At 44.5% G+C, this 8,763-nt stretch overlaps 1 pseudogene across 1 annotated transcript; it reads right to left on the reverse strand.

The window, feature by feature from the left end:
* Positions 1–787: 787 nt before the first annotated feature.
* LOC311192434 (bone morphogenetic protein 2-like) lies at positions 788–5,887 on the reverse strand (annotated as a pseudogene). The gene is made up of 5 exons: positions 5,396–5,887; positions 5,035–5,174; positions 4,160–4,276; positions 2,836–3,037; positions 788–1,239 (listed from the first exon to the last, which is right to left on the reverse strand). The product of its transcript is annotated as a bone morphogenetic protein 2-like (transcript).
* Positions 5,888–8,763: the final 2,876 nt, after the last annotated feature.

Consider the following 8,763-nt stretch of genomic DNA (forward strand, 5'->3'; position numbering starts at 1 on the left):
CAATGAGTTGACTGAGGAACTGCAATGGGCTAGTTACCTGCATTAAATTTTAGCATGAGTGGAAGACCTCAGGGGGACCCTTCCAATTCTGTGGGGGACTGGTTGACCCTTCTTCATACAGAAGTGCAGCCCTGAATGAGAAGCCAAGTTTGCAGATTCACAGACAAGTACTGAGAGAAGTGTTCCCCTGGATTGGCTAGCAAGCCCCAAGGGCGCTTAGAGCTGCATAAACAACAGGGGGAAGAAGTGCATCTCTGGGTAATGCATGAGCTGCCGGTAGTAGATTAGCTCTAGGAAAATACTTATCCTGAAAGCTCTATGCAAAAGTCTACATCCCCACTGGATCATGCAGTCAAGGCTGAATGAGCTTGTGTTACTAAGATACTTGCACGCAGTCCTGGATTGAGTCAGGATACCATACCTGTTAAATCATAGGAAATTCTGAGTCTCAATATACAGAACAAGACCTTAATTTGGACACTCAACTTTTTGTGTTTTAACTCCTTCACATAGCAAGTTCCTGTTTTTAATGGCTTCCTCTTGCATACAGGCACTCGAAGCACTCTCTGTGCAGGTTAACACACCTTCCAGAAGCCCACAACGATTTGAAGGCAAGCCTTAAAAAAATTTTTCCACACAACCATGGTGAGAGAAGGATTTGAAGCATACCTGAGTTTCTAGTTATCCTGACCTGTAAACTGAAATGCCATCTCCCTTGGTAACTTCAGTGGCAAATGGAGAACTGAATCCAGAAGCACATCAAATGCAGACAAAAATAAAAGTCCTGCTAATGACAACCACACCTTGTTGCCACCATGTCTTTATAGTTTTTAAGGACCACATTCTCTTTGTCATCAAAGTAGAGAAGATTGAGGGACTTCAATTCATCTGGCACACAGCAGGGCGTGCTGACATCTTGAGACAGTTTAAGCGTATGGACTATGGACTGAACAGTAGCGTGGTTTGTAGCATTTAGATTTTCCCCCAAGGGGAAGAGACACGATCCTCTGCAATAAAATGCATTGTATCCACTTGGGTAAATAATCCATCCTGACCAGCCAATAGCACGAAAGTCAACGTAGAGTTCCCTTCGATGACATGCTGCTGTTACCTGGCTTTTGGCAGCAGGGATTGCAGCAGCCCGAGGTCTCCTGCTCCCGCTTGCATTGCTGCTTTCGATGGGCTGAGCGTCACGAGGCATGCGTGAAGCATCATGTTTTGCAGGGTTCATCTCTGGTTCTGAAAGAAATTTCAAAAGAGATTAATTTCCTAAGTACAGCACTCTGCATGAAAGTCTACTCCACAAACCTACATCAAAGTTTTCAGAGTAGATTTTAAAATGACTCTTGAACTCTGAAAGTACCAGAATGGCTTTGCCATTATCTCAATTGCCGTTTCAGACATAGTTCAAAACTTGCCAAATCTTGTTTTTCACTTTGTGGCCTAAAACACCCCAACTCAGCAGAAATATAAAGGAAAAGCTCAATGATACACTAAACACGTTCTGTGAATGCCATAGGTCTCTTCAGGGCTGAATCTGGTCAGAATAATATTAACTGTCTTTATATGGCCACTCCTACAACATATATCATGCTGAGCATTGTTAACAGAGGGTAGAGATCACAGCCTTTTTCTCCCTTCAGTATTCTCCTCCCAGGAACTCTACCCCTACACTTGTAGAAAAGTGTTATAAAGCAATAATTTTTTTTTTCCAGTTTTCAGATCTAAAAAAAATACCACTGGCTTTATGGAACTTCTAGAATAAAGCTTACTGACAATAGGTTTAGTTACCACTGATACACAGACACAGGCTGGTAGAAGAACAATCTGCACAGGCAACAGTCAGGTCTAGGAAGTCTCTTCATTAAGAAATGTGTATCAATTTCTCAATCCTGGCACCATATCCCATGCAGAGCTTGAGTCTCACCAAACTGGGATCTAGGATTTCACTATAACTTTTTTTTCTTTGGAAAACAAAACCAAACAGGCCAGCCTCATTTTTATTTTTAATCAGTTTCACCACCTACCCACTAATATTGATGCAAGTCCTACCAGGTTGTTTCTAATATGCAAATGTGGTCGTTTACAAGAAAACTTTACAAACCCACAACAGGGTAAGTTTCATCTCCCCTACCAGCTTTTTCTTTTTGCATTTATCAGGTTCTAACATCCAGCCTCGGCTGTCTTTACTGGAAGACGAGTGGGAGAGGTAAAACACTGTGTGTTTTAGGGGATGAGGGCGTTTCCTTTGATAAAAGTAGCCTTTAGTCACAATACTAATTAGGCACTGAAGTTAAATACCTGCTGAAAAACCAAGCCAAGGACAGAGAGGTTTAAATAGCTTATTAGCAACGTCTTCAACTCTTGAGAACTGCACTTAATAACTCTACTTACACCTGCTTTACCAGCGTTTTCACAAAGTTTTCCAGGTCACTGAGTTTTTTAGCCTACACCTAATCTACAATTTTCACACTTCACTACCACAAAAATAATATAAATAGTAATAAAAAAACCCCACAAAGGCCCCACCCAAAATTAGAAAAAAAACACCCTACCCTTTGCAAACAAAATAAACCAGATTTCCCCTAGGCTTTATAAACATTTCCTGAAACAGGTTTTCTGAGAAGAGGCGATTTAAGATGCTGGGTGACCTACTAACAAGTAATACCAAATCAAACCGGTCAGGGACAAAACTGAACTTCAAACCTGATCAACAGAGCAAGTCAATATTCAGATTAGGTACACATGACTGACCGAGATCAGGTATGCATGAGGCAGCAGAAGGACTAGGAGGTCATATTCTGAAACAAGGCTGCTGCTCCTGTGTGAACTTACTTGTGGAAGAGTGTACAAAGCTGGCAGACCTCCGTTTGTGACTGTTGGTGAAGAGGACAAGAAGAGCATTTCTACTCTCCTGCAAAGTGCCCTGGGTCTTGGCAAACTTAACCAGGTTGTGCTCAATTCTGTTGTTGAATACTTGTGTTGTAGTTATCAAAAAGCCGTGGTTGGAGCTGCTGTTTCCAACCCACTTGGAAACCTGGTAAAGACAGGGAAATTAAAAACTATTATTTCAATAGTCTCATTACAGTATTATGATCAAGCAATATTTATATTAGGAAAAGGGAACAGTCAACAAGCTATGAGAGTGTAAGAATGTATATTATGACTCAAGTGAGGCAACTGTATAGCTGAGACTCAATTGAGTTTAATATTTAAATCAGTAATTCAACATTTAAAAATAATAAACACCATATGCATATCTCAAAGCTACAGCTACAGGAAGATAATTAATTTCAGATAATTTAGTAATAAACAGGTGAGTCTAGGAGTTAAAAATTAACATTAGATGGCAATCTTAATAACAAAATAATATGAACTCTCCAGACTTTCCATAACATTGAAACTCATTTTAACTTAACAAACACAACATTTGAAGAAAATAACTTGCAATCAAGAAACTTCATTTTCTCTAATTGTTATAATGACAGACTAATAGATAAGGCCAGACCATTCTTAGGCAAGGCTGTCATGCCTTCAGATGCAACTCAAACAATCATAAAGTTTACAAAATGAAAACCAGTGTCTGAGAGTTCAGATTTAATCCCAGGAAACTGTATAGTTCTTTGCTATGGAAAGGCATTCACATACTGTTACAGTTTAAGGATATTTACAAAACAAATCTTGAAAGTAACAAATGAAGAAGTCTACAGAGGAAGTTAAATGAAAAACAATCCAACCACGATAAATTCCAGAAGCACAATGTTAAAGCACACTGCACATCTGCTCAGCAGCAATATCACCAGAATAAAAAGGAGAAATGAAAACCTACTCTAGCACACAATCAGTGTGGTCTCCAGTGACAGCCGATGGACTCGGCTTACATGTGACAATGCCGTACTTAGCCTGATGTTCCTCCTATTGACTAGATTTGGGTTACTCAATTCTTGTCAAGCAGGTGCTACCAGCAGCATTTTAACACTTCTTTAATTCTGGTAGCACCAGGCATACTTTTAAGTGTAGGGAGAAAACTTCTCCTCTTGCAGCTGTCCTTCAGTTTGGACTGACCACAAATCCCAGTGTAGTGGCAATGCTGGAGTTATGACTGGATTGTCATTTTTAGAGATTTAGAAGTAAAATTAGGTCAGAAATCTCTGCTTACTGTCTGTGTGACGTTGAACACTTCCCAGCCTTCTGTGTACAGGGACAATAATCTTGATGCAATGAGATGCTTTTTTTGAGGCTTACTTCCACTCTCCAAGAGCTCATACACTTCCACCTTGATGAGAACAATATAACAAACCAGTAAGAAATGAAACCAATTGTTCTTCCAGAAAACCAGGAGGGTAAAGATTATGCACATTTCTGCTACATCATAGGTGTAAAATCGTACTACCATTCTAAACCAGGGAAATAAACAGGCTTTGGACAGTTTTAACAGAAAAACATGTATTGCTACATACATCTACTTCAAGATCTGTTCAGAAGCAGGATGTTGGACTGTTTGATACTATAGAAAAATAGCCTGACAATCCCTTTTCTTTCTGTTTTGAACATCTGGTACCATTAAAGTCTTCTGTTTCTCCACATCTTGTCTTCAGTTTTGCAAAAAGTCCAATCCTGCCTTTTGCCAAAGGAACAGATATACTCAGAGTTCTCTCTTCCCTCATTTCCATATTTCCTACGAATCCCTGATTGCTATTATTATATTTTAGAGCTGGTCAAGAAGGTACATTTTGATTCTAATTTCAAAACATCTCAAACACCAGAGAAGAACGGTATGGTTTGAGATGGGTCTGACACAGGTATCCTTTAGGGAAACGTCATTTCCATAGTGCACAGAGGACACCATGTGTCAAAACCAAAACCTCCTACCTACTTCTTTGCATGCTGGAGGCAAAGTAAAAGCGAGCACGACAATCAAATAAAAATAAAAGCCAGGTTTATATGTAAGTGGTCACACTCCTCATTTTCAGTGTTATTAAAAAGTCCAAGTACGTGCACTGGCTTAAACCGACCCATTACTTCCCCACTTACTTTGCAGAAGTGTTTCACGTCAGACCTTCTAGCCACATGCGTCCTCTTCAGCTTGAAGACCCTGAACTCGGCTTTCAGCATCTGCTCGCCCTTCTCCATGGCGCTGATGTCGAAGTAGAAGTGGTGCTGGTCCACGTGAACTGCAAAAGAGCCTTCTTCAGCAACAACGCAAGACACCGCAAAGTAAGCGGTGGCCCCGCGTTTTCCACCGCAGCTGCCGGGTCCGCTCGGATCTGTAGGGTGAGGAGGCGGGAGGGAGAGCTCCCGCTGCCCCCTCGGGAAGTGTCGCTGCTGCCCCGCTGCGGGGAATTCACCTCTCGACCTGGCCCCCAGCCGCCCCCCGGCCCGGTCCCCGGCCCACCTCGGTCCTCGAAGCTGCGCACCACGTCGCCCTCCAGCAGCCCCGGGGCGCGGGTGATGCCGTTGGCGTCGGCCACCTTGTTGAAGAGATCCACCATGAACTGGGGTGGCTTCTTGCGGGGCAGGACGTCGGGCGGCAGCTCCTCGATGTCGAAGACCTCCCGCAGCCGCTGCAAGGCCGCCGCCAGGACCTCGTCCCGCGGGCGGGGGACCAGGGGCAGCCCGGTCGCCGCCGGCAGGCTCAGCAGCCAGGCCAGGCACAGCCACAGCCGGCGGATCGCCATGGCCGGCGGCGCTGACTCGGCAGGGCCGCCTCGCCTGCACCACGACCTTTAGTGGCTGTGACCGCACTGGGGTGGAAGGGGCAGCGGCCCTTCCGCGGGCCCCGGCCCGCCGAGGCTGAGGGAGGCGAGTGCGCAGAGCGCTGGACAGGATGCTCAGCCCCAACTGCAGGTTGCCTCAGGGGTGGGCGGCCGCGCCTCGCCCGGGCCATTAAAGCCCCTTTACAGGCTCAATGGGGCATTGCCGCTCGGTCGTTAACATCAGAGGGCCGCCGGCCGGGGCTTGGGGAATGGCCTTTCCCCATGAGGTCCCTGCAAAGAAAACGGCACCTGTGAAAATCTTATTCTTTAAATTTACTTTCTGGGAAAAAACAATAAACCAACTTTGACTGGACTGGGGCATTGCCGATCTCAGGTGCTGTTTCCTGTCATTGCCACAGCAATAAACCAACCGCACACTTGGAAACGAGCGGGAGTGGGTCTATCTACCGGCTTCCAGCCGCCCCTGCCCCTGCCCCAGCCGCGGTACAGGGGAGGCCCGGCCGGGCTCCAGCCGGAGACCAGGCTTACACCGGGCCGCGACTCCGGCCCCGCGGCTGCCTGGGGTGAGGGTTCAGGGACAGAGCCTGGTTTTCTGCTACTGCAGTGTAGCAGGAGCAGCCAAGAGTCAGAAAAAATTAGGGATGTGGGGAGGCATACACATTTTGAAAAGCCATTTTAAGGCTGAAATAATTCCCAAACTGAATCAGCTTGCAATAACTTGCCACTTCCCCCCCATCCACCCCCCCCCCCCCGTTTGGTCGATGAAGGGAGTTCCACAACCCCCTACACCAACCAACAAAAACTAAACTCTAAGCATCCTGCATCCTTGTCCTTTTTTAAGGCAGTTTGACAATATAATGAGGAGTTAATTATACACTCTTGATAGTTCACACAGCAATGCCTGTTTCGCTTGTGCCACATGGCCCCAAGTTCTTTTTTCAGGCAGGAAATCAAAAGGGAGGTGAGGTTCTGTGGCAGGTAGAGATGTCCTCTGGTGGAGGTGGTGACAAACAGGGTACAGCTCCAGATGCTCCCAAACGAACCATTTAAAGAAAAGTAAAAAAAAAAAAAGTAAAAAAATTTAGCCTGGATTGTTCAAACAGCTCTGATACAGGAAGTACTCACCTTTTGCTGCTCTAAAGTTGAAGTTCCCAAGGCACCTGGCCATGCAGCTCTTCAGCTCCAAAGTCCTTCCTACTGCTACTTGTTCCAGCCTTCAGCTATTGTAGCCATGTATTTGAAAATATTAATAAGCAAGCGTGAGTGAGTTATTATTGCTGTGCTTTTTTTTTTTTTTTTTCCCATCAGGAGACAAGCTTGCCAGTCCAGTTTGCCACATAAGGTATAGGACACTGATGGAGGAAAATGAGAAGCAGTGATGAGTTATTCAGACCAGCATAAAGAGCACTTGCACATCCACCTTTGACCCTCCAGTTGTCTTATAAGGGCTGTGGGTATCTCAGCTCATGGCTAAGAGCAATACTGGATAAAGTAGTATTTGTTCAACTACCTGAGCATGGAAAGCAACTAGTAAAATGTGAGAAATCATCACTAGACTGTTTTTCAGTCATCCTAAAAGCTGTGCTTTCACTACACTGCTTCTTCACATGCTTATCCTCACAAACCCTACCCTGCCCTCGGGCCTCTTCATTTACTCCTAGTATCCTCTCAAGGCATATACCTCCATCTTTACTCTCATGGTGCTGCTTCCAAACATTAATGTCTAGAAACACATGGCTAGGGTTCCCAAACAACCTTAACTCTGCCCTAGAGGCAAAGATTTATGAAAAAATCCTCTCTATTTAATATAAGCTGGGACCACAAACAACGAAATGCCTCAATCATAGTAGTGCAACTGCAGAAATTCCAGCCTACAGTTAGCCAAACGTAACCCACTGAGTGCTGTGTTCTTTTATTTTCATATTTCTGATTAGGCAAACAACATAATGAAAGCCTCACTCCCTACTCTTTCGTAAGCCTGTATGACTCACCACTTATGTAAGCTTTATGCAGGAGTTGGTCATAGCTCCACTGATGATACTACTACATACTGGTTTGCAATTAGTGTAAGGTTTCAACCTCCCTGTTCTGTAAAATAAAAATAGGTTCTCAGAACTTACACATTGTGAGCAGTGTGGCTTTGGGAGCCAGAAAAAGCAGGGAATCTGTAGGGAATGATGATAGATAGTTAACAACTTACAGTTTTAGGTGGATTCTCTAAAGTGCTCAGCATTGGCATTGCTTTTCCCTTTCACTCTCTTAAATGACCACATAAACAGTTTGGAGGGTCCTAAGAGTTCAAAATCATCTTGTACAGTTTATGGGCAAGAATGGTAGGATTAATTATGTGGCCTGCCACATCATCTTTGATGCCATTATAATTAATATGGGGCATATTGAAAATGCATGTTTATCGCATGGTATTAATAGTGGGCAGAACAGAATTTACTTGGGAGCTTTCATTGTGCATTTCAGGACCGTGGCCACTTTGGGCTTAAATGCAAATCCAACCCTGCCATTCAGAAAGTAAGAGCTCAGCATATACTGTCCCTTCTCCCATTAATTTCATGTTAGTACAAACAGTAGAAAACTATTGGATAGAGTAGGTTGGAAGTTGCTTCTTTCTCCACAGATGCCTGACACTTCTCCGCATGCCCTCTACGCAGGTTCTGTAGTTCCTACTTTAGTCACTGTTGCAATTTTGCGTGGCTGGGTTCTGGTGGAGAAGACGAGGCTGCAGGGGTGGCTTCTGCAAGAAGCAGCCAGAAGCTCTCTGCAGGCCCCAGAGAGTAAACATCGACATGTTCAAGGCCAGAGTCGTTGCTGACCAAGGCCAAGCCAATTGGCAATGGTCACAACGCCTCTGGGAATCACATTTAGGAGGCGAAAAAAAAAGTAGCTGCTTTTTGCCACCAGAGAAGGGAGTGAGAAGATGTAAAAAGCCATGCAGACACCAAGGCCAGGGAAGAAGGACAGGGTGGTGGAAGGTGTTTTAAGATCTGGCTGCACTTCTCATTACCAGACTCTGGTTTCATTGGATGTGGGG

Source organism: Gallinula chloropus (genome assembly GCF_964237585.1).
Source record: "Gallinula chloropus genome assembly, chromosome: 5".
In the NCBI taxonomy this organism is placed as follows: domain Eukaryota; kingdom Metazoa; phylum Chordata; class Aves; order Gruiformes; family Rallidae; genus Gallinula; species Gallinula chloropus.